The following is a 26,392-nucleotide window of genomic DNA, read 5'->3' as shown; positions in this document are numbered from 1 at the left end:
TAACATTTATTTATTTTTGAGAGACAGAACATGAGCAGAGCGGGGCAGAGAGAGAGGGAGACAGAATCTGAAGCAGGCTCTAAGCTCCGAGCTGTCAGCACAGAGCCCAACACGGGACTCTAATTCACAAATCGCGATATCATGACCTAGACCAAAGTTAGACGCTTAACCAACTGAGCCACCCAGGCACCCCATCTTTTGAAAAGATTTTAACTGACATCCCACATCACGTAGCACAAACTTGCGTATGGAAGTTAGTTTCTTGGTTAAGTTCTGGGCTGAGGCTTTGAGTGTTAGGCAGCAAAGCATTCAGAGGGGATTGGAGCTAAAGAAATATAAGGTCCTGTGAGAGAGGACTGAGTGGGCATGCTGGAAACAGCAAGCCCGGAACCCTAACTACCAGCAAGTCCTAATTTCTGCCCCACATCGCTCAGAGTCTGCAGAAATGGGGTAGGCAGTGTGTTTTCTTGTAAGGAAAATATCACATTCTCCTCCCCACCTTCCCTCTGTATTTTACTGTTCAAGAAAGAAAAGAATGAAAAAAAAATATCTTAACACAGCACACCATGCTATTACACTTAAAAATACAGAAAGGATTAAAACTGCCAGACCACATTAAAACTAATGACTGGTTTGGTGTGCACCCCTCGTTGCCGTGGCGTTGTCCATTGTCTCCAGCAATAAAGAAACATCACAGGCAATTTATTGGGAGTTATTCTCAAATGAATTGCATTTGCTGAGAAGAGCACATTTAGCATTTGGTGATTCATATGTGGGAAACATTATTGCTTTGGAAAAGAGCTTTAGAATAAGTGAGATTTAGAGCCCATGAGGATAAAAAAACAGAGTTTAAGTTTAATTAAAAAAAAAAGCATCCATTCATTATGTATCTGTGTGTGATTATAGGTTTGGATGCAAATCCAACATTCAGAAAAGTTCTGCCTAGATCCCAAATGGTTCTCTCTCCAGTGAGGAGTGGGATTGGGAGATAAGAATTAAGGGGAATAATCTACATTTTTTTTCAATAATAAAATAGAGGAAAAGAAAAAATACATGGCCCAAACCATATACTTTATAATTTTGGTATTTCTGTATTGTAATGTTTATAGTAAAGTATTCATAGATTATTTATGCGTACTTGAAAGTTAACATTAAAGTGAATGATTATACATTCAGAGCCCCCTTTTACTGTCCCTGGGATCAAGGGAGGGATTTTTTTTTATACTTTCTCAGCAACTATTTTAAGTCTCTGTGCTCCAAGCAGCTGATGCCAGGCTCTCTGTTCCGCCGAGCCCCATGTCCTTGCAGAACACCACGGCTGTGAGGAGGGCAGTCTGGTGCTAGGACCTCATACCCAATGGGGGAATCACTAGAACACAACTGACCACTGTCCTTTTCCTCGTCTCTGTTGCTGGTTTATCAGGGTGCAAATTTACCCACAGCTTTTCCACCTGTCTGAGTGTACATGCAACATTCTTCCTTCGGGTAATTTTTCTCTTGTGTAAGTAACAGAAAAGATATCCTGAATATTGTGCTAATCAGAAGGCCAGTTATCCAGCAGTGTTCAAGTACGATCATGTAAATGCAAAGAGGCCAGGAAAGCAGTGTGGGAAAACATTAGTTACCATCGATGGAGAGTTCTGGGTTACAACGAAATGAGTGACCTTTCTTTCTTTCTTTACTGATTATCGGTCATGTCCAATTTTGCTTTACAGACTTCAGTGATGGTATCATATGTGAAACAAAAAAACTTATTATTTCCTTAGAGTAATACACACACAAGAAAGACACTTTTGAAAATATAGGAAGGTAGAAGCAATTATCTATAATCCTCCTTCTCAACCACTGAAACCATTTTGCTTATTTCTTTCAGTCTTCTATGGATACATCTGTGTGTGTGTGTGTGTGTGTGTGTGTGTGTGTGTGTATGCTTGCAAATAAATTTATAAATAAATATACATGTTGAGAGGGGGTAGGGAGAGGGAGGGAGGGGGGAAGAGAAGGAGAAACGTTTGGCTTTACGCTGTTCTTTTTTCACTTAACATCACATCACAACCTGAGTGGCCATATATAGAAGTGAGAAGAAAACTTTTCATTGTATACCTCTGGAATCTTTTGAATTTTGAACCATTTTCATGCACTGCCTATTTTGAAAGTAGATTAGCATATAATTTCTTGGGGCACCTGTGTGGCTCAGTCAGTTAAGTGTCTGACTCTTGATTTCAGCTCAGATCATGATTTCACAGTTCGTGAGTTTAAGCCCTGCATCGGGCTCTGTGCTGTCAGCACAGAGCCTGCTTGGGATTCTCTCTCTCCTTTCTCTGCCCCCTCCCCTGCTCGCTCGCAAAAATAAATAAGCTTAAAATATATATATTTCTTATTGTAGTAAGCACTTCTGTATTATCACATTTGCATAGTCATTTTTTGAGTGGCTGTGTTAAATTCCTTGTGAATGTGCTGGAAGGAATGGTGACCATGTCAGTCACATCAGTGACAGTCAAGTCACCTTTTCCTTCTGGCCTTCTCACTCTTGCCCAAACTCTCTTCCTAATCTGCCTGTGTTGCATGCAGCCCACGACTTGGTCTGCGGAGGGCTGAGGGCAGTTTTCCAGCAAAGCTGATGTCACTCTATGGGAATGAATCCTGCTGTCAAGAAGCATGAGTGGTGGAGAGGGCAGGAGACTAAGAAGAGGCTGAATTAACAGCATCTCCAAATCCCAGACCTTTCATGGACCACACTGCCAAACCAAGAAGGGACACAGTGCTATTGATGGATTGCTCCTAAGGTGGCTCCAGAGAGTTCTTCCTCTTATGACAAGGGATTGTGGAACACCCACAATCAGAGTAACAAACCGTGCAAAGAAACAGGATAAAAAAGTCATTGAGAAGACCAGCAAACATGGCTTATTACAGATCTTTCTTGGCCTGAAATAATATAAAACAGCAAACCAGGTAATAAAGTTCACTGCAATTCTTCCAAACCTGATTACCCTATTTCATAAAGAATGATAAAGGTGTTCATTCAACCTCTGTTTCAACCAAAATTGCTTCCCATGTAAGACCCGTGGAAGAACTGCAGTTATTTCTTATATAGAGGCACACATTTCACGAACCCTGTGTATGAGACTCCTCAGTCATGCTCACAACACCCACATAACCCCTACCTTGACTTGCAACTTCTCTTACAGATTGGAAGTGTCATGGGAACCACATCAGGGTACATACCCAGTTCTTGCATTTTCTCCCAATATGTCGAAGGGCTTTTCTATGCACACCTGTATATACCCACAGACGTCTGTCCTCCAGCCATACATCCATCATGTCCGTGTGTATGTGTGAATAAATAGCACCTTAGATAGCAAGGGATAATCCCTGACTTGTTCTCCCACAGAGGACCAATATTTAGGGCATCATTTTACTTCTTGTGGATTCCTCCTTTGCCTACAGATGATGCAAACTGGTGTTTGATTTGAACTGCATGTTCTTAAAAATAAAACTGAGCCAACATTTTAAAATTGGAACATTTATATGAACATCTGAATTTGTGGCTACTCTTGAAAACTCCAAATATCCATCAACTTAGGCCCTCTCTTCCATGGCATAAAGCTAGTGGCAGCAGCCCTCTCTGGAAGGTGCAGGCAGTTTTTATTTTGAGTTTGGCTTTGTCCACAGAAGTCCCTGTTGCCTCCTAACATTAAGGTCCCTGTGTCCACTGCCATTTGTCATTGGACTTACATTGTTGTTTTTCTCATCATAGAAAAATAATTTTATTATGTCTGCCTGCTTCACTCAATTACTTTACTTGAAGGCATTTGAGTTGTAATCCCTGGCCTAGAGTTCTGAGAATATGGCCTGAAGATTTATTTAGACATTATAAAAAGTAAGAGACACAAAAAACCCAAAACAACGCCTTTAGCTTTCCTTTGCATCATGGCGGTTCCCCTAACTCACTCTTTCTTGCATCAGAACCGGGTTTCTGGGGCACCTGGGTGGCTCAGTCGATTGAGTATCCAACTCTTGATTTTGGCGCAGGTCATGTTCTTATGGTTTGTGGGTTCGAGCCCCACAGTAGGCTCTGTGCTGGGCATGCAGCCTGCTTGGGATTCTCTCTCACTCCCTTTCTCTTTGTCCCTCCCCTGCTCTTTCTCTCTTAAAAATAAATATCAAATAAAAACAAACAAACAAACAAACAGGTTTCTGGTCTGGGTTTGAGTGCATTCCAAGGGACTGCAGCTCATAGTCCACTGAGCCAAGACTCCAGACCTGCCTACCTAGACTTGGCCATACTCTCCAGTTGTACCCCAAAAGAAGTCCCACTTCCCCCTTTGTGCTACGTGCTTTAAACCCATTAACTTAATTTGTTACAAATGTGTGGCATTTACTTTCTTGTTAAACATGGACAGATAGGTCCATAGTTTCAAAGTTGAGAGAAGCACATAATCAAGTGATTTTGTGCAGAACCAAACCATCTGGGTTGAAAACAAGCTTCTTAAAATAATTGTTTTCTCCCCTTGATGGTGGATCACAGAGTATTTGGCTCTTTGGCTGATTTGGTCTAGCTATATAGATGAGGTCTGTTTACTTACACGGTAATGAGACGAAAGGTTCAATGTAACTTACTCTCCTGTCATAGGAAAATCAACTTCAAGACTAAAACATCTAAATGAGCAGAATTTCCATTACATTAGCTTGCTCCGGTTGTTTAAAGAAAATTTTTTATCCACAAAGACACAAACGCACACATTTATATAACCACCTATGCATATCCGTATGCTTACACACATACATATTTGGCCATGCATTGATGATGGATTAAACCATCCCATGACAGTTGCAAAGTTAAATGGTAATAACAAGTGGGTCTGTACACTTGATCAAAATGACCTCTGCAAATAGAACCTCTTATAAAATGCAGTTTATGCTTTGTCTCCTTAAGAAGGGCATCTGGAGCCCCGCCTGGGAGACTGTGGAGGGAAGTCACAGCCCCCATCCCTCCTTTGTAAAGAAAACACCAATGAAAATCCTAGACTCTGGGAAACAGAGAGTACAGCCTAATGTTTTGCACCAGGTACAAAAGCAAAAAAAGCTGTGTTTAAAATCAAGCGGTTTCTCCATTGGTTTGATGAAAGCCAGCCTCCTCTCTGCCCTAACTCCCATCTCAGACTGCCTTCCCAAGACAAATAGCACGCAGTAATTAAATACCAAATGATTAAAAACACTTGTGAGGGAATAATTATTACGTACGTAGCAGATATATGTATGTTAGACCGCAGTGCGTACGTTTTGAATAATTTATGGAGTATCTGAGCTGAAGTAGCTGTCCTGTTAGGTTCTCCCGTTTCTGTACAATCTCCAAATGCTGGTGTAATGTAACTAGTGCACGTGGGAGAACAGCTGCACTGTGGATTTAAACTTATTTTCTCTAACTTACCATTAGCTCCCAATGAGTATGCTTTTAATAAAGAGTCTGATTAAAAATGGGGTTTTGCAAAATGTAAATTAAATGCAGGGCTTAGGAAATTCTTCCTTGAAACACTCTCACCACACCAAGTCTTGTTAGCATAATGAAAACATATCCATGTACTCTAGCAATAAGAAGTGGCCATCATTTAGCCATCCTCTGATTGCCTTTCTAAATAATTCCAGCCTGATTTCAGAACAAGGGAGATTTATGTTAGATGGCACATTTGTCGTCAGGATTAGAGCGATCAAAGCGGCAGTTCATAGCTTTAGCCGATTCAGATTCATGTCTGAATCACTTTTTGGAGAAACCTTTTTCTTCATTGTGTCTTAGCCCTCTTGCCACACTTATCTTAGACAGTCTTTTTATTTTTTAATTTTTTTTAATGTTTATTTATTTTTGGGAGAGAAAGACAGAGCATTAGTGGTGGAGGGGCAGAGAGAGGGAGACAGAGAATCTGAAGCAGGCTCCAGGCTCCGAGCTGTCAGCACAGAGCCCCATGTGGGGCTCAAACTCACGAACCTTGAGATCATGCCTGAGCCGAAGTCGGATGCTTAACCGTCCATGCCACCCAGGTGCCCTGTCTTAGACAGTCTTTTTATTTTTGAGGGAGAGGGCACATGAGCAGGGGAGGGGCCAAGAGAGAGGGAGGCCAAGGATCTGAAGCAGGCTCAATGCTGACAGCACAGACACTGATGTGGGGCTCGAACCCACAAACCATGAGATCATGACTTCAGCCCATATTGGACGCTGACCTGAGCCAAAGTTGAATGCTTGCTTAACTGACTGAGCCATCCTGGTGCCCCTATACGGTCTTAGAGAGGATTTTCTATGACAGTGTTTTGAAACTGACTCCAAACCTAGCCTGTGTAAAAATCAAGGCTGTCTGTGCCAGACTACCCTCAACTTTTCCAACTGATCTTCATTTGCACAACCACCACTCCCCTTTATCAAGTACTTAAGATGTCCCAGGTTTTTCACTTTCTCCCCATTTAACAGACAAGAAAACCAGAGATCTGAGAAGTCAGGGAAGCCTCCCACAGTACAGCCAGGAAGGCAGTAGAGTGAGGAATTGGAGCCAGACCCTCAGGCTTTGAGCCATCTTTACCACATGCTTCCTCTCACTTCCCCTTTTTTGAGCCCCCCTCTTTTCCTCCATGTCCACGTGCCCCACCAGAAGTTGGGGTGTGTGTCCCACATGGACTGACCACTGAATGTACATCAGACCCTTCCATTCCTCTAATGACTCTAGGATAGAGTTTCCACACTTTACAACTGAAGAAACTGTATATACTTTACAACTGTTTATATACTTTACAATATTTGCTTATAGCTCCTCAACAAGTGACCAAGTTGGGCTGTAAACTCGTGTCCCACCAAACCAAAGCCCTTGAACCTTCTGAATGCCCCCCCCCCCCACTCCATCATCCTCAGCTCCACTGCTCTTGTCCTACCCACCCTGTCCCCAGACTTTCCTCCCACTTCTCTGTGCCTATCCAGCCTGGATGCACCTATTACTGAACATTTGGCTTTGGGATTCCACCCAGACCTGCCCTATCTCCTGATAACAGATTCTCTTCTGTATTCTGAAGCACCAACAGCCTAGAAGCCAAGATGAGCGCTTCATTCCAGACTGGATGCCCTTGTTTGAATCACTTTAGGTCCATCAGTCTTTTCTCCCTAATTTGACAGCAAGCTCTTTACCACTTGCCAATACCTCCCCTGCTGCATCTTGCTCGGTGTATATCTATGGCTGCTGCTGGTTTGAGAAACACGACTACCCTTCTGACCAGAAGACCAGATTTAAAGAACGGCACCCACTGGTTTTCCCCTAACCCAGCTGCTTGAGTTGAATACTCAAACTTGTTTATAAACTTAATATTTTTTTAAATGTTTTTATTTTTAAAAGAGAGAGCGTGCATGTGCAAGCAGGGGAGGGGCAGAGAGAGAGGGAGACACAGCATCCGAAGCAGGTTCCAGGCTCTAAGCTGTCAGCACAGAGCCCCACACGGGGCTAAAACCCACGAACTGTGAGATCACGACCAGAGCCAAAGTCGGATGCATAACTGCCTGAGCCACCCAGGCGCCCCTATAAATTTAATATTTAAAAAATTAATACATGTCCATAAAAAAATCCATAAGGATACAAAATGGAGAGTAAAACCAATTATTTTTTGCCTTCACTCTGACCTCTAGTCTCTACCTATGAAGATTTTAATATTTTCTTGTGTATCTTTCTTGAAAATGTCTTTCTACATATACTGGCATTTATACATATTATTTAAAATAAGCACAAATAAGAAAATAATATACACACTATTCTACATTTTCCTTTTTTAACTTAATGGTACCTTTTAAACTTCACTGTACCTCACCCATATCTGCACATGCAGGTCTAGCTAACTCTTTTAAATGACCACGTGCTATTCCTTTATATATGGATGTGCCATAAACTATTAACTGGTCCCCTAGTGAAGGCAGCTTCCAGTTCTCTGTGAGGACAGTGAACTTCAAGGCGCACACATCTTGGAATATTTTGTGAATATATCTGTTAGAAAAATTCCTAGCAGTGCAATTGCTGGGTCTTAAAGGGTATATGCACTTAAAATTTTGATAAATATTGCCCAAGGGGTCTCCAAAGAGGTTGTACTAATCCTATTTATTTTGAGTAGTTCACATAGACTCCACAGGTCATGGTCCCCAAGGAGGGCTAATGCTGTGGGCAGCATCAGAGTCTGCCCAGGATTTGGGAAAATTTAATCACAGTCAGAGAGAACCACAGTAGCAGCAGTATTAAGCTGTCATCTGCATGCAGACAACACAGAGCACACACCGAATGGGCGCCTTCCTCTAGCTGCTGTACTGTTACTTAGGCTTTCTGGGAACAGCCTCCTGGTTACAGAGTATGAACCCAGTGGTCCCTCCTGGGAGGGAGGAAACCTGGCTTCTAGTTCCTCCGCCCCTCACTGTGCTGTTTAACCCTCAGCCAGGCGTTTCTCTCTGTACTTTTATTTCTTTATTCATGACATCAGGTGGACTCAGGGTCACACAACGAATTACAGGGATGAGGCAGAGAACCTAACTTGGGGGCAGGGTGCAGATGGCCTGTGTGAGGACTGAGTTTCCCCTCCAGATGGCTCCGGGGGGCCAGGGTGGAGGGTTGGGGTTGGGGCGTGGTGAACATGTGAGCCCTCTGTTGCTTGAGCTCCCAGTTTCCCATGGGAATTCAGAACTACAGACTTAAAAAAAAAATTTTTTTTAATGTTTATTCATTTTTGACAGAGACAGAACGTGAGTTGGGGAGGGGCAGAGAGAGAGAGGGAGATACAGAATATGAAGCAGGCTCCATCCAGGCTCTGAACTGTCAGCACAGAGCCCAACGTGGGGCTCGAACCCACAGACTGTGAGATCATGACCTGAACCGAAATCAGTCACCTAACCAACTGAGCCACCCAGGAGCCCCGGAACTACAGATTTTAAAGCAAAATTTCTAGATTTCTTTTTCTGGATTTTTAGGTGCTGGGAACGAATTTAAAAGTGTAAAATCCTACTTGATATTTAATATACAAAAATCCCTACGTACACAGTACTACTCAAGAAGAGAAATAAAAAAAATTCACTTGTCCCCACTCTACAACTCTTTATTCTGAAAACTGGTAAAGAGAAGGCATCAAGCACCTTATCTGGTCTCTCCTGTAGGAACTGTGTTTCACAGCAACCAAATGGTCTAGGTTTTGAGTTTTTCTTTTCATGTAAATTATAACTAACAGACCTAAACAGATGGTAGAAAAAGTCATTTTGCAACCTAACCTCCAATTAAATAATTAATTCAGGCAACAGTCACCAATGAATGTTAAATCATTAAGTTAAAGAGATTCAGGGTGCCCAATACTTGGTCACGGCTTATTGCTGGTAATGAGGGTGGAAAAGCATCTTTTCAAGAAAGGGATCAGATAGTAACCACCTAACTCCTTGATTAATCTTAGCAAGGAGACAAAGATTAGGGGCATCCTGAGGTGGTACTCTGAAGTTCAGTGTCACTCGTGGAGGCTTCTTGGGGAAAAATTGAAACCTGAATCTAAGCAAGCCTAATTAACCAGCTGTTAGAAATCTAGGGCTAGAGGAAGAAGTTAAACTGTAGCATACAGGAGCCATCAAAAAAGTATCCCAAAGATGGGGCATACCTCAGGACCTGGTTTCTTCAATAAGTCAAGGGCAAGAGAAAAACAGAGGAAGAAACTTTTCCAGATTAAAAGCAGAGGGTGATCTTTTAGACCAGTGCTATCCAATAGAGACACAATATGGGCCACAAATGCCAGCCCCTACAGAATCTTAGATTTTTTAGTAGCCACGTTAGAAAAGTAAAAAGAAACACCTGAAATATATTTAATATATTTTATTATATCCACGACATCCAAAATATTATAATCTCAACACAGAATCAATATAAAATTGTTAATGAGCCATTTGACATTTGCTTTTGGTACTGTCCTCGAAATCTGGTATGTTTTGTACACTTCTAGCATGTCTTAATTTGGACTAGCTACATTTTAAGTGTTTGTAAGCCAGAGGCTACTTGTGGTCAGAGGCTATTGTAGGGAAGAGCATAGTTCTAGACCTAAAAAGGAATAACAGCTAAATGCAACAGGCATACCGTTTGGTTTGTAATCTGAACAAACCCGTTGCTAAAAAAAATATTTTTAGAATAATGGGGGACTTGTAATATCGCCTGGATATTGGATGATACTAAGGAATTATTCATTTTTTAAAAGCATGATAATGGTGTTATAGTTGTGGAAGAGCATATTTTTACTTTTTAATGAGGCATACTAAAATATTTGGGAATAAAAAGTGTCACAATGTCCATAATTTACTTTAAAATACTTTGGCGAAACAACAGTAGCAACCCCACCAGTAGCAAAATATTCACAACGGTTATCTTTGTCTCTTTCAGATGGAAAATTTTAGGATGCCAGCTGCATATCTGCATTTGAATTCCAGGGCTCTGGGAAAGGAGAAGCAGATACAGCAAACAATAAACTCACTCTAATAGGACTTTTCTCCTCTCTTCTGGGAGGAAGGTCCAGGAGGACCCGCAGCCAGGGGGAGGCTGTCTGGAAGGCCTGCAGGACAGAGCCTTGGCTGAGGCAGAAGGACCCGGGGAAGTCAGATCTAGCTGAGCGTGGAGTTGGAGGGAGGGGGGGGGGGGGGCTCCAGGCGCCAAGCCTGTCACTTACCGGACTCCCGTCTCTGGGCAGGACGCATCCAGCACTGTCCTTCATTAGCACTAATGGAATTTCAAGGTCAATGACCAGTCATAAACATCAGCCCTAAATTAAGTGTATCTGAGGCTCCTTGCCCAGAGGATTTTTTTCTTTTTTCTTAAAAGCCAAGTTGCTTGGGAGATAGGGGAGTGTCAAAAATACGGTTAACCTTTCAAGATGAAAAAATTATCAATTCTATTGATTTAGATCATAACTCGCTTCCACTTAACTCATCAAAAAGGACTGTCAATTTTAGAAATAATGTATTTCTCAGTCTTACGTGGAGTTTTTCACCTGCCCCTCTACCCAACTCTTTCTCCAGGCAACTTTTTTCTCAAGTCCACTGGGCACACCTCCTACAAGAGATTGACTGGGATCTGGCTAGTTTGCTGACAACACCAAAATGCCACACACCTCACCTGTGGTGCTTTGTATTATTGATAGTGGCCTCTCTGCCTGTCATTTCTCCCTGTCTCCTTCCAAACAGCTGGGAATATCCCTGCGATCCTTGTCATACAACATGACTAATATGTTCAGCTTCAGAGGTACAAAGGAGACAGAAATAAATGAAGGGAGTGCTAAATAGGAGTTTTTCTATCCCTCCAGTGGGATGATGAGTAACTAGGAACAGACGGCCCCCAGCATTATTGCTTAATCATCATCAGGTTGAGGGCCTGAAAGACTAAAAAACAATCTGAAATCAACACCCTATCTAAGGTCAAATGTGGAGTGAGCTTAGGTTCCAGGGTCAGAGTCAACAGCAATTTCTAGCTAAGTCGTAGTGTTCTCACACCTTGAGATTTACAAGCCAGATTTTAACAGCTCCAACCCCTCCTGCTCAGCTCTGTCTTGTGCCTCGTGCCTTGGCTGTATACATCAGCTTGCTTCCTTGCCTACTTCCCAATCTGTGTGTGGCACGGCGGGAAACGAAAGGACTGGTTCCTGACATAAATCATAGTCAAAGCCCCCTATTTGTTTCTTATTGATATTCCATGCTGAAGAATCCCAACCAGAACTCCAAACAAGGCACCTCTGGCCACAGACACTAATGACAGGTTTTTGCAAGATACTGTCTGTATTGAAGAAAGACAGCCATAGCCCTTCCACCATGCCCCTGTGGCTCCCTGCCAGCCTTCTCTCTAAATCCTGGGGTCTGTTGTAATGTCTCCTGCTTCCCATCAAAAGAAGAAAAATCTGGTATTGCTTTTATGTCCATATTATCTCTAGGAGCATACCCTCCAATATGGAAGGTTTTGGTGTGTGAAAATCTAATTCCTCTTGAGAGAAGCCAAGGAAACCTTTGTGATGTTATTGTGTAATTTTTCTCCCCCAGGCTGAAAGGGTTAGCTTTATCAAGCTAATACAATCTTTTCTCCCAAGACAGACTAACTCTGACTTTAAACAATCTGTGAATAAATAGCTCAGCCTTCCCCCAAGTCTCTTTCCATTCATCTCAGCTGAGGAATGAGGGAATATGGATTATCATTTTGATTACAAATATATTTCTATCTAGAGAAAGATCTACAAAGGGCTAAAGTCACCTCTATAAATTTAAAGTCTCCAGTTAGCCTCGAAGAGTTAAGCTCCCCCCCCCTTTTTTAAACATCCTGGTGCTTCAAAGATGTTATATGAGATAGATGTCACGTTGATATAATAAACAGCAATGCCAAATCTACTGAATTAAAGGAAAAGAGAACCACATGCTGAGATTTTCAGATGAAATCAGGTAATGACAGGGAAGAAAAATGAAGCCGCACTTAAAAACGGCTTGAGAGTCCAAAATTCAAGGTGTGGAGAGACTCATAGCAGGAGAAATCTCAACTGTGCACTGTATTCATCTTACATATATATGCATTTCTGCCTAGTGTTCCGACTTGGGTAAAAGCAAAAGAAAATGAGATTTAAAGGGTCCCTGGGGCTAGTAATACTTTGGTAAAGGAAGTTCGTATATCAGTTGTCACTGAGGCCCCAGCCATGTTGTCAACGGCTGCAGTGAGGTGAGGGCTTTTAGAAGATATTTTATAAGAGGTTTGTGAACCCGATTTGCGTTTCCAACAACTTCCTTGCACTTGCCATTAATTATAGTCAGGTGGAAGAACTGAGCTCTCAGCGGTATGGATCCATGGACAGACGTGTGGCGTGGCTACAGCTTCCCCAAGCATTGATGCGGCAATGCTGCATTGGGCCTGGACAGGGGGTGGTTCTTCCTAAAGCTCTTTGGAAAAGAAGACGTCACAGCCTCAGTGATGCATCCAAGGTTATATAGGGACGGCAAAACTACTTTTGTCTAGCTCAAAGAACCCTGGCTTTAATTTGTGCCCATTTCATTTTTTTCTTAAAAATGTTCTGCCCCAGCCATTCCACTTCTAGAGATTTATCCTATAAATATACTCAGAGTAATGTACAAAGATAGATGCATAAGGATGTTTACTACAATACTGTCTCAGCGATGCTAGAAACAACTTAAATCTCTATCAGTGATTGCCTGGTTAATGTTAAACTAAATTCTAGTGCATCTTGACAGGAGAAGACCAAGCAGTTTTTTCAAAGAGAATTCTGTTCAGACATGGAAATGTTGCCATGATATGTTGTTAAGTGAAATAGCAAACTTGCAAACAATATATAATCTGATTCCATTTGAACAGGCATAGAAACTTTCTGGAAAGATACTCAAGCTTTTAATAATGGCTATCTCTGTAGAGAGGAACTTTTATATCGTAAGATTAGGTAATACCTGATTTTTATAAAAATAATATTGTTCTTTGTTTTCTGAAAGTGCCTTATTTAATAAAGATAAGTTGAACAACATGCTAGGCTTTTCTTTTCCGGGTTAAATACCACCAAGTGCCTTAATTTTTCAACAATAAATTATATTTTGGATTCTATATATTATTGTTTAAAGTCACTTCCTCATTGATAAAAAGTGGGAACATAAAAGCCAAGAACTTTTTCCCATGCCATGTTTTGGTGATCTGCTCTCAATATGATATTACTTAATATGCTTTCTTCTATTCAAGGACTTCACTTTGAGAAAAGTCAATGTTCATAATCAGCAGTACACACTAAATGATTTAGAACGGATAAAATCAAATGGGGGTTTTGGCTGTTACTACATGGAAGTGACTGTCATTTCTTTCCAGCATGAATCTATAGAACCCAGTTTCTGGAACAGCAAACTCTCTGTAACAATGACCTTGATTCTAGAAGATAAACAGCTTTGGGATGTCTAGTTCCATTTGGACAGAATTCTAGAAGAGGAAAATAAAAGGCTACAAAGTAAGGAAGTCAAACCTGCCTTCGGGGAAGATAAACATGCTGACTGGATGCATTTGGCTTCTTTTTGGGAGTGAAAGGTTTCAGCAACCTGGAGCCCCCACAGCTGTGGAGACCCTGCTTCTATGAACTTCCCCTCTCCACGACGCTGCACAACAGCTTCGTACACCCAGCCGATTTTGCAGACAGCAAGCACAACAACTTAACTAGAGCCTGGGAGGATAATCTCAGAATGAATTATTCACCAGTGAGACAATTGTGGCTGCACAGAGGGAATACAGATGCCCCTGTGGGGCTACATCTCACCAACTTCCTTATTCAGTTTTAATGCGCTTTCCAGCCCTCGTGAGTGGAGAGTGTGGGCATTCAGGGGGTTTCCACGTTGCTTCCCAAACCGCTGCCTTCTTTCTCCCTCTTCCAGCACAAGCTTACTTCTCTATGAGGGGTGTGTGTGTGTGTGTGTGTGTGTGTGTGTGTGTGTGTGGTCTCTTCCCTTAAAACCTCTTTTGTGTAAGTCAGTTTCTCGGTCTCTCTCTCTTTTCCTGGCTTAAACAGAGTTTCTCTCCCTATATATTTTTTTAAATAGGAATCACAGACACCCCACACTCAGCCTTCCGTGCTGCACTCACTGATCTACTAGTTACGAAGCATTGCACATTGCATCACTCACTCATCTACAGTTCACGGAATACCTGCAATCTTCTCACCAGGACACCTGGCTATGCCCCGTCAGTGGGGGAGTAGCTTAGCACAATGACTGAATGCAGAGACTCTGGAACTGGACTGCTGGAATTTGATCCCAGGTCTCAGATTTAAAACTCGATTTCCGCCCCCCTCAAAATCTGTGCATTTAGATACCATCTGTCACGTGACACGTGGAGGGCAAATGATAGAAAACCTCAAAGGGGATATTTCCCTGCACGTGATCATGCACAGAAAACAGCTTTCCTTTTTCTTCTTCTCTTCTCAGTCTTCCTGAGAATGCTAGCAACAGCACACTCTTCATGTTCCCAAACACCCTATTTCCTCCACCCCAGAGGTGCTCACTGGGGCTCATCTATTCACCTCACGTGCAAGATGAAGAGGGCAATTTTATGTAGTAAAGATATATGGGACAAGCCAACCTCAAGTTCACGTCCGTTAAAGCATTTCTCTGTTGGCAACATTTTTACAAGCCTCTCACAGCTATATGCTTAATTAAAATAAAAGGGTGATATACATCATTGCACCAAGTCCTTGCTGATGTAGAGGAAGGGGGGGGGAAATGAGTGCATTAGTTTTCCTTTATTAAAAGAGTTATTTCAGCATGACATCTCAAATAAAGACTAGCCATTAGCAAAATTAAAAATTAGGTGAAGTTGATTTTGGGAACTGCACACCATTAGTGCCCTACTCTCGTCTCCAGCTGCATCTTCTTCCGTCCCTGCTCCAAGCTGCTTCCCCACCCCCACTCTTGATCTGCAAGTTCCCCAAACTGATTATCATAATGATGGAATAACAAGCAGAGGGACAACAGTTTATAACTCTGCCTGATGTTTATATTAAATAGGAAAAAAGTTGGTCAATCTTTACTGAGCACATACTATGTGTCAGACACTATTCTAAGTACTTTATCCATAAAAGCTTGTTCATTTACTTTTTTAAAATGTTTTATTTATGTTGAGACAGAGTGTGAGCAGGGGAGGAGGACAGAGAGACAAGGGGCTAGAGGATCCAAAGCAGGCTCTGTGCTGACAGCAGTGAGTCTCACTCGGGGCTCTAACTCATAAACCACGAGATTATGGCTTGAGCTGAAGTTGGACACTCAACTGACTGAGCCACCCAGGTGCCCTTTGCTTAATTATTTAACCCCCCCCCCAAATTATTTAACCCCCTTTGGGAGTGTGGGAAAAGGAAAGGAATATTTACTGAACATCTGTCATCTTCTAAATGGATTCTGTGAGTTTTCTTTGTTAGTATTCATAGCAATATGCTAATACTCATATTAATAAAGTTAACTCCATTTTACAGATGAGCAAACTAAGGATTTCGGAAGTTAAGCAACTGGCCCCGTTCTGTAGTGTTACTGTGTCAAGGAGCAAGGTTTCAAAGGGAGGTCTGGGTCTTTGCAAAGAAGATCAACCCTACGTAGGCACAATAAGTGGAGTGTGTGAACCAATATGAATTATAATCTGCAGAGGTGGGAATGTGCACCATGGGAATGTGCTCGGACCAAGACCAAGAGGTTTGGAAGGGGAAGAGTGAGAGACCAAGGTCACAGAGAGGGGGTGGTTGCAATTGCAGATGGTGGAGCTGAGTTGACAGCTCATGTACTTAATTAGGAAAGAGCAGGACTCATAGGAGAGAAGGAGTCAAGGATGATTCCAGCCTGGAGTCTTGATGACTGGGACAATGATAGAGAGTCCATAAGCAGAAACAGAAGGAGGGGATTGAGAATGTTTTGGGGAAAGGGTTTAACAGATCATTAGATGGAAGAAACAAGGAAGGGTAAAACAAACTGATACTCAGAACATTCTACTGGCCAGAGGCCTGGGCATCAGTCTTGATGCTTCCCTCTCCTTGATTCTTGTACCCATCCAATCACCAGGCTCTATCATTTACACTTCCAAGTGTCTGTGCAATCGACTTGTCTATCCACTGGCCATATTCTCACCTGAGCCATCACCATCTCTTCTGGGGCTACTCCAAAGCTTCTGTTCCCTGCAATCAGCTCTCCTCCCTGGAGCCAGAGAGCTCTTTCACAAACATAAACATCATTAGGTAACTTCCTTATAGCTTTTAAAGGCTTCTCAGTGTCCTTAGACTAGGCCAGGTGTCAGCAAACTATGGCCCATGGGCCAAATCCAGCCTGCTGCCTGAAACAAGGTTTTCTGGAACTCAGCCTCTTGTTTATGTATTGTCTGTGGCTGCTTCTGTGCCACAATAGCACAGTTGAATAGTTATGATAGAGATTGGCCCTTTACAGAAAACACTGGGCAACCATGGATAAGAGTCCTTAAACTGGTCCACAAGACCCTGCCTGATTGGACCTCTGCCTAATTCTCCAGTCTCCCTTCGTGTCACTGATCCCCTTGTTCTTGGCACTTCAGCCATTCTGGCCAACTTCCAGCTGTTCACAGGGGCCACAGAAAGGGATTAAGTGGCCATGTATTGGCATGAGTATCCTAACTCTAGGCCTTTAGGATGAAGGGCATCCCTAGCTCCCGTCTTTGTCTGGCTTCCCTTCCTGTGTCCTGCTTCTCGCCTGTAGACCAGGGTCTAGTACCCTCCACACCTCTCCCTCCTTCGTCCTCAAATCCCCCTTTTAGCATAGGAGCTCAAATCAACCACTGCACCTCTTTTCAACTCAAGCCAGTGTAATGAATACAGGAACATTTGAGTTTTGAGTCTTTAGTCTAAATGAGAAAGTCTTTTCCTTTTTAAAAAAACCTTCTAAAGATCTGTGAGCAGGTGGGAGGATTTGGCAGAGTGGAGGGAAAAGGTAGAGAAAGCCCTTCCTCATATCCCTGAGGTTCCATCGTAGAGGAAAGCAGTGGTATCTTCCACAGAGGAGATCACCCCCAATTTCAGAGCCAGAGACAATCAGTATTGATTGAACATCTTCTAGGAGTCAAGAACAGTGTGAGGAATGTTTGCTTGTTATTTTGTACTGTGCTCCTAAACCATGTAAATGAGCCTGGGATTCGTTACAGGTTAATAGGAGCTACTCTAGAGAGTTTGAACAAGACGACCAACAATTTTATAAGCATCTATCGATATTGTAGCAAATGGGATTAAATGCTTAATAACTTGTCGGATGGCTCCAGGGAGCAATACTGCAGAACTGGCCAGCCAAGAGAGCTATTACAGTGCACAAGCTGGGGAAGCAGGAGGCAACTGCCCCAAGAGCCGGTTCCAGAGTCAGACCATCTAGCTGCCAGAGGGGGATTTTAAAAGCTATATCCAAAACAGTTGGCTCTGTATCCACACCAGCAAGAGGGATCCTTGGCAGGACTCCTCTCTTCCCAGTAAATTTAGTTCTGGATTCTAGTCTTGCACAAGCGTATCAGGTGGCAGATATTAAATCACCCCAGAGCTGCAGTAGGGTCTGGGAGCTTCCATCTTTAGCTTTCCTGTCTCTACATTATAGAAAAGTACACAAGGAAGAAGTTGGAATGAACGTGGAACGAGGCAATATATAGAATGCATAAAGGGGGGGGGTTGCTATTTCCCTGATTTTATAGAAGCAGAAACCAAGGTTCTGAAGGTGATGTGCTTGGTTTCAAAGTCAAGTCCAGGTTTGTCAATTCTAAGCTTCTTTGCTTGTTCTAATACAAAGAGAATGTCATTTGTTATATTTAAAAACAGTAACCAAGTGAAGTCTAGGTCCTCTTACTGCCCCAAACGACACATTTCAGAGCTCAGCTAGCTGCTGGAAAAGGGATTAGAAGCCAGCTGACAGGGTTGGCTGTAAACCCAGGTGGGATCTCCATTGGCTTTTCCAGGAACTCACTATTCAGGAAGTGATTTGCACAGACTACATTCCATCCACCAGGTCGATCAATGACAACGGTGCTTTTGTTTGGGAGCAGTGACTCAGAAATCAGGATCATCATAAAACGGAAACCCATAGCTCCCCAAAACACAAGAAGACTGAGTCCATCCACCCACCCAACTCAGCCTATGAGGTCCTGAGAAGAAACTCATCTCTCTGAGAGAATATAGATCTCCGATTTGGGAGATGAGGTTTTCAGGCATAAGCAGACACAAACAGTTATTCACTTGGTCATTACCATTGCCTTGGTGCTACTTCGGAACAGTTCCCCACTGGGCCATCACAGCACCAGCCCTGGGAGCCCCACTTTGTGCTTCTACCCTTCAATTCATCTTTCCTACTGCCAGATGTATATTTCTACAATCTGATATATGTTAATGCCCTGCTCAAGAGCCTTTCAGCTTTTCATTGCTATGTCATAAAGTCCACTCAACAACAAAAATACCCAATTAAAAAACAGACAAAGGACTTGGACAGATTTTTCTCTAAAGGAGATATACTAATAGCACATGGAAAGATGCTCAGCATCGCTAATCATTAGGGAAATGAAAAGCAAAACCACGATGAGATACCACACTATCTCTATTTTAGGATGACTACAATTTTAAAAAGAATTCCTAGTAAGTTTTAGAGGGGATATGGAGAAACTGGAACCCCTGTGCACTGTTGGTGGGAATGTAAACTGGTGTAGCTGCTGTGGAAAATGGTATGGCAATTCCCCAAAAAGTTAAAAATGGAATTAACATATGATCAAGCAATTCTACTTCTGGGTGTATACCCCAAAGAACTGAAATCAGGGTCATGAAGAAATGTTGTACACTCATGTTCACAGGAACATGTTTTACAGGTCAGAGGATGGAAAGAACACAAGGGTCCATTGCAGGATGAATGGATAAACAAAATCCTGGTATGCACATAGACTGTTACTGGGCCCTTAAAAGGCCCTTTGCTTAAAAGGAAAAACTTTGGACACATGCTACAACACTGATGAACCTCGAGACGATATTATGCTAAGTGAAATAAGCCAGCCACAAAAAAGCCCCCAACACTGTATAATCCCACTTATATGAAGTACCTAGAGTAGTCAAGTTCACAGAGGCAGAAATCAGAGTGGCGGTTGCCAGGGTCTGAGGGTGGTGGGGACATAGGGAGTTGTTTTCTAATGGGTATAGAGATTCAGTTTTGTAAGATGAAAAGAGTTCTGGAGATTGCTGGCAGAACAATGTAAATGTCCTCAATAATACTGAACTGCATACTTAAAAATGGTTAAGATGTGATGTTATGTATGTTATACCACAATTTAAAACTCTTAAAACCTTTTACTTTTTCCAATGGCTAGTGGCTTCTTATCATTTATGTTTCAGCTTTACCTTTGAGAGAAACCTTCTCTGACCAATGCCCCATAGAAGGGCCCCTCCTTATTCTGTAGCTCATTTCCTTTGTGGCACTTATTGAAACTTGCATTTGCATCATGAATTTCCTTGACTGTTAGGACTTAGTCTGTCTTGCCTGCAAGAATGTAAGCTTTGTGACAATAGGGACACCGTTAACCACAGTACTGTTCACCAACCATTAACTGGAGTACTTGGCGCGTTCAGCACCCAGTCAAATGTCATTCCTCTCTGAAGCCCTTCTCATTTACCTAGTGGAATGGATCCCTCCTGTATCTGGTTTGCTTGGCACTTTCTTCAACTGCTGGCACATCACCTATCACATTGTGTTATAGTTAGCGTGGATGTGGCTGTTTCTCACACTGGATGGAAAGCTTCAAGCCAGGGATGATACATTATTAAGTGTGACACTTCCAGGACCCAGTAGAGTGCTTGGCGTGTAATAGGTACTCAATAAAGGTTTGTTTAATGTAGCATTTTCCAAACTTTTCTCATTTTTTTCCCCACTTGCAAGATTTTGGTCATATTGACTTACACTTCCTTTTAAGTTGGCTCACATTTAAAAAATTATTTAAAGAGGAAAAACAGTAATATCAGTAAAATCAAGAGTTTAATGTGTGAGTTATATTTTTCTCTATTATCCATTAAATTAACAATGAATTTTTGAAAGTTTTCCCATGTATCTTTACATTGTGTTAACTATCACTCTTTGAGAAACACAGGTGTAAAGAATTAGCCCCTCTGGCTTCTATGCCACTCTGGTGTCCCTCCAGATCTCTGGCAAGGACTGGATTTTTGGACTATGCCTAGGGAAGATGGCGGCAGCAGCTGCTGTGTAAATCATATCTGCCCACTGGTCCTCCCTCTGCTTAGAAACCTGGCCTCTGGGCCACTTCTTGCTCCTTGATGGGTGCTCACAACTTTTACAAGGAGGAAATGCCAAACATAATTTAAAAATCTCTAGCTTTTGCGATGACATTCTCCTTTAGAGGATATCTTATTTATTTTTTAACATTTAAACAGCCAGGAGTGAATCTAATTAATATTTTAGGTACTACTTTACTTAAAATAGAACTTTTAGAACCAAAACACTTTCACACCCATTCTCCCGTTTTCTCTTCATAATATCTCTGGAAGGAAGTTGGGAAATGGGCACTATTTTATAGATGGAGAGAGTAATAACCCTGGCTAAGGTCATCAAAGTACCTCTGCCCAAAAGTCCCTGGACTGGTGATACATGCCTGTGACCCTTAACATGACTCTCTCCATCAGGTTATATGTTATTGGCCTGGGCCAATGACAAAAAATAAATTATTCATTAAAAATACTGAGTAATAACAATGATAATATAACAGCTAATATTTGGCAAGTGCTTATATTGCCAGACATTGTTCTAAGAACTTAGTCAATTCTCACAACAATCCTATCTTAGGTACTATTATTGTGTCCATTTCATAGATATGGAAACCAAGGCTAATAGAAGATAGGTTATCTGTTCCAGATGGTACCAGCAAGCGATTCCCAGTCCCATCCAATGTCCTATAATAATATTAAGCATTATTACTATTGTTGCTGTTATGATGATAATAGCTAACCTTTATTGAGGGCTTACTACATGCGAAATACTGTGTTAAACATTTTATAAGATTTAAGTCATTAAATAATCACAACAATCCTATGAGTAGGTGTTATCAGAACCTTCACTTTACAAATGAGGAAACTGAGGCACAGAGTGCTTAACCAGCCCATTCCAAGCTGTGTGGGCAAGCAGATAGTGGGAAAGGCAGGACCACAGATAGGCATGCTCTGAAACCAGGATTGGTACGGGTGAGGGAAGAGCAGAGTGGGAAAATTCTGTCCAACTGGAAGACCTCCTGGGATTAAATCTCCCCTCAGTTACTCCGGAGGGACAGCTGTGTCTCCTGACTGGCAGCTTATTTATCTGAAGCCTCCCCGAGGAGTCTGTTCATGCATGGGCAGACAAGGTCTGGCTCCCATGAGGGAGGGAAGTGCCTGGGAAGACTGTCCGATGGCTCACACGGGTGCCTGGGTAGAATACCAACTGCTGGGAAGTGGCTGAGGCTGGCAGGAGAGGCGGATGCCTCCTTACAGTTAGGCTCTGGTCTGGTTTATTCCTCAGGGTGCCCTCCCTGAGGACCACAGTCACCTTTGGGCTTGGTACCTAAACGTAACTCAGCCAGGCAAGGAGGACACATGGCAAGTCCAGGGACCTGCAGGACAAGTCACCCTCAGGGGACAGAAACAAGGGCTCAGGCAGCGTGATGCAGGGGGGAAGCTACCACCCACATCTCTGGGCAGAGGTGAGAGCACAGATTCCTGGGTACGCCCCCAGATGAAACAGCACTTATGGGGGTGAGGACTGGGTATTTCAGAGTCCACGCTCAGCTTTGAGAGCCCATGGCTGCATCTTTGCCTAAACAAAAGATGGCTCTGAAGTGGGGAGGACCATCCGCTGTAGGCAGGGCCATCGGTGTAGAGGGGATCACACCCTTTTCAGCTTTCCCCACACAGGCCTGCCAGGGATATAGGCCTATAAGTAAGCAAACAATAAAACAGGCAGACACACTTGGGGCTCTGAGGTCAGGGAATCTGGTTTCCAATATGCACCCTGCCACTTCTAGCCTGGTGACTCTGGGCCAGTTACTCACACCTCCCACAGCCGCAGCTTCCTGTCTCCACAGGGGAGACAACCGTTCCCATGGGGCTCCAGGTGCCAGCGCTGTAAGGAGACAGCACGGACAGAGCGGAGCTTGGCATCTGGCACAGGGTCAGTACTCAGCAAGTACGAGGCCTCAGCACTGTTACCCCTACTAATGGGATTAGCAAGGGACTCCGGGGGACTCTCCTCCCCAGCTCATGTCTGCAAACAGAACCCTGGGAAAGAGTTCGCAGCTGACACCTACAGCTTAGTTCACAGAGGTAGTGGAACTCCAGTTCTGGAAATTCTCACACCAGGAGCCCCCAGAGGCCTGATCCACCTGGCACGGAGTCTCTTGTCCTGTTTCAAGGTGCCGAGTGCCGTGAGTGATGTGCCTCCTGGTCAATAACCCATGTGCTTTGTGCCTGGGGAAAATGGAACAGCCTATTTCTGGGGATAAATGCTTCAGAGCTGCTGCCTCCTGCAAATACAGCCTCCTGCTCTGACTGGTGATAGCCAGCCCAGGCCCGCTGCCCTCCATGCCCCTGTCACAGAAAGTCCGGGAGTCCCTCACAAATAGTCTTACTAGTATTGTCCATGATCTGGTGGGGAGGAAACATGGGCACAGATCAAATTCCCTAGGCAAGTCAGAGCAGCAGACACCAAAAATGTGTCCACCCCCCACCCCCCAAAAAGAAAGACTGCATTCCTTGGGGTGCCTGAGTGGCTCAGTCAGTTAAGCATCCAACTTCAGCTCAGGTCATGATCTCGCAGTTCGCGAGTTCAAGCCCTGCATCGGGCTCTGTACTGACAGCTCAGAGCCTGGAGCCTGTTTTGGGTTCTGTGTCTCCCTCTCTCTGCTCCTCCCCCACTCATGCTCGCACTCTCTCTCTCCTTCTCTCAGAAATAAAGAAACTTAATTTTTTTTTTTAAAGAGAAAGACTGCATTCCATTTCACCTTCTCATATGCTACACATGGAGTTTAGACTGCCCCTTACCTGGCAATGGTCTTTCAGGAAAGAAAAAAAAAAATCAGATGGAGTTGAAAAACAAATGACTGATTGACTGACTCGTTCATCCACCCCACAAATATTACTGTGCATCTTTTATGTGCCAAACATGTGAGGACCTGAGGATACAGGGATAAGCAAAATAAACAGTCCCTGGCATCACTGAGCTTAAGGCTGAAATGAAAGAGAGAGACCTTGATCCCATCTGCCCCTCCACAAAAATTCAAGTCCTAAGTTGAGAGTTTTGACACAAGTTCTCTGGGAAGGAAAGGCATAGTGTGTCTGAGAGCATGTAATGCAGGGTGAGACCTGGGCTGCGTGGGGCCAGGTGGTACTGGGTGATCGGGGCTTCAGTAGCCCTACCTCTATGTTCTGCTGAGGGTCAGCAAACAAAGCAGCGATGTATGGCCAGAAGGTTCGTGGCACCAGTGTATGTCAGCACATGCTTCTGTACAAGGAGAACGGCCCAGGACATGCTGGCCTGAGATGACTCCTGAGGGCTCCCCTTTCAAAGTCTGGCTCAATAGCTTCCGGGACATGTTTTCACCACGTACCCAAGCACTGGGCCAGACTTTAAAATGTTTTTGACAGTTCTACTCTGAGGCACAGACCTGGGCAGGGCGGGGAGGGTGTAGGGAGGGGCACAATCCTGCCTTTTTAGGAGATCCACCTGTTTGCTTGGCCTGTAGCCATCACAGTGTTCCCAGTGATATGGTGATGATTTCAAATATGGTAGAATTGGGACTACATTTTACCGCTGAGAACCACAGACAACGATGAAGGGGAAGCTGCCTGCTGCAGGGGAGCCTGGCTGCCATATGCCTGGAGCTCCCTGGCAGGTGGCAGGACCTGTTGGGACCGTTTCTCCCAATTCAGCTCCAAATCACAACTCCGTACTCCATTCCTGACACTTTTCTTTTTCGTAGAAGGCACCATAACTTTTCAAGCTATTCTTCCAAACTAGATAAGAAGAGCAGGAAGGGGATGAGTAGAAAAAAACACATATGAGTTTCTTTTCTGTAAGTCCTCTCTCTTCCTGGGCACCTCCTTTTATAAGGAGACAGAACAGCAGTTCCTGGCCACCCCCCCCCCCTTTTTGGGTGGCAAAATTCCTCCTCCTGTTTGCAGACAAAGCCCTAGTGTATTCATCTCAATCAATCAACATGTGGCTGAGGGACACCCTGGGGGGCATCATAGTCAGTCACCAATAAACCTGGAGGGAAAAGCACTGGGGTCAGATCCCAGCTCCTTCACATCCCAGCTGTGTGACTGGGGCCAGTTTGTACCCTGTCTCCATACCTGTAAAATGGGGGAGACTGGGGACCCTCCCAGGTCTGCTTGTAGTAAAGCCATACGCTTCTGAACCAGCCCCACACATATAACGACTTTGGCAGCTCAGACCATGATTTGGGTAGCACTCACTAGAGTTGAACTCTGTGCAACATGCATAACCATAGGTGGAAGCCTCCCATAGCAAGAGCTGTGGCAGCTGTTGTTACAAGATCCTAGCCTTTGGCAGCTGACACCATAAGGGAGCCTTCCACATGAATACCACCACCAAGCCTACCAGGCAAAGTGGGAAGACTGCCAGCTTAGAAAGATGGCAACACTCACCGTCAATGGATACAGAGAATCCTGCAGGATAGGAGGGGGAAAACAGCATAAGCAAAGACTCTGAGATAGCCAAGGGGTTGTGAAACAGAACAGCTGGGCTGAAGTGGAGGGTATCGAATAATCACTGGCATGTTAGAAAGGACTTTGTAGTTGGCCAAGTGTTTCTGACCAGCGTCTCTGCTAATTCTTGTAATTGGTAGAGGAAGCAAAGATCGTGGTTCCTTTTTTAGGGATGAGCACATTGAGGCTCTAAAGGGCAGGGTGCCTTCCCCTAGAGAGCACCATTAGTAAGTGAATGAGTCCGGACTTGGGCCAGGGCCTCTGACTCCAAAGCATGGGTGTGGGTAAAGAGAAAGAAAAAGGACTGGGATCATCTGGGACCAGACCCAGGTCATCAAAGGCCCAACAGGAGAGTTTGGATTTCATGGGAGAAGCAATGGGGAAGGAAGGAAGGTCTTGCGGCAGAAGGGGGACATGAGAACAGGGATGTTTTAAGAGGATGAACCTGGCTGGGACAAGTCGAATGACACACGGAGTGGTGAGGGACAAGGAGGAAGTCATCGTTATCCGGCCCGTGTTTATGGGGTGTGGTGTGGAGAAGGTGCCTCTTGTCCATCTTCTCCCTTTCTGGCTGGGAGCTCATGTTCCACTGTACCAGGCAGCAGTGGCTCTGGAGTCTGATAAATATGTGACTTGCAGTACTCCGAGGGCATGATGGGCTTGATTTGCCTCCCAGAAGCCTACCAGAACTTTGGTTTGGTCCTCTTCTAAAGAGATCCGCTTGCCAAAGTGGCCAAGCCCTGCTGGCAGATGGCACAGCAATAATCACTCGCTAGGGGCTCCCAAAGGGGCAATTAACCTACAGGAAGCTCCTGATTAAGGAATGAAGCTAGAGAGCTGACAGACTACTGATTTTGAGGCACCCAAGCCTGGTTTCCCTTCCCGCTTGTTGGGATTCTACCTTAAATAGCCAGTCTTTAGATGATCCACTTCCGGATTCACTCTTTTTTTTTATTTTTGCATACAGCAAAATTACAGGAGAGAAGTAGCCCATTCTCTCATATATTCATTCCACTCGTAATTATTGAAGAAACAGAGGTCAGTGTGACAGCGTCTGCCTTCAGCAGAGGTCAGGCTGATACCACGTTGTGATAACCGCAAAGGCATGAGGCTACCAGAGCCACAG

General features: G+C 43.7%; 1 protein-coding gene and 1 long non-coding RNA gene across 2 annotated transcripts in view; one reads left to right on the top strand and one right to left on the bottom strand.

The window, feature by feature from the left end:
* The window catches only part of SLIT3 (slit guidance ligand 3), a 598,696-nt gene that overhangs the window by 214,109 nt on the left and 358,195 nt on the right, over nucleotides 1-26,392 (bottom strand). The gene's annotated exons all lie outside the window — the stretch shown is intronic.
* Nucleotides 13,936-15,218, top strand: LOC109503067. The gene is made up of 2 exons (XR_002161953.2): nucleotides 13,936-14,343; nucleotides 14,585-15,218. It is a non-coding gene; the product is annotated as an uncharacterized LOC109503067 (long non-coding RNA).

The sequence above is a fragment of the Felis catus genome, chromosome A1 (assembly GCF_018350175.1).
Source record: "Felis catus isolate Fca126 chromosome A1, F.catus_Fca126_mat1.0, whole genome shotgun sequence".
Taxonomy (NCBI): domain Eukaryota; kingdom Metazoa; phylum Chordata; class Mammalia; order Carnivora; family Felidae; genus Felis; species Felis catus.
The sequence above is the reverse complement of the archived record's forward strand: the minus strand, read 5'-3'. Positions and strand labels throughout refer to the sequence as shown.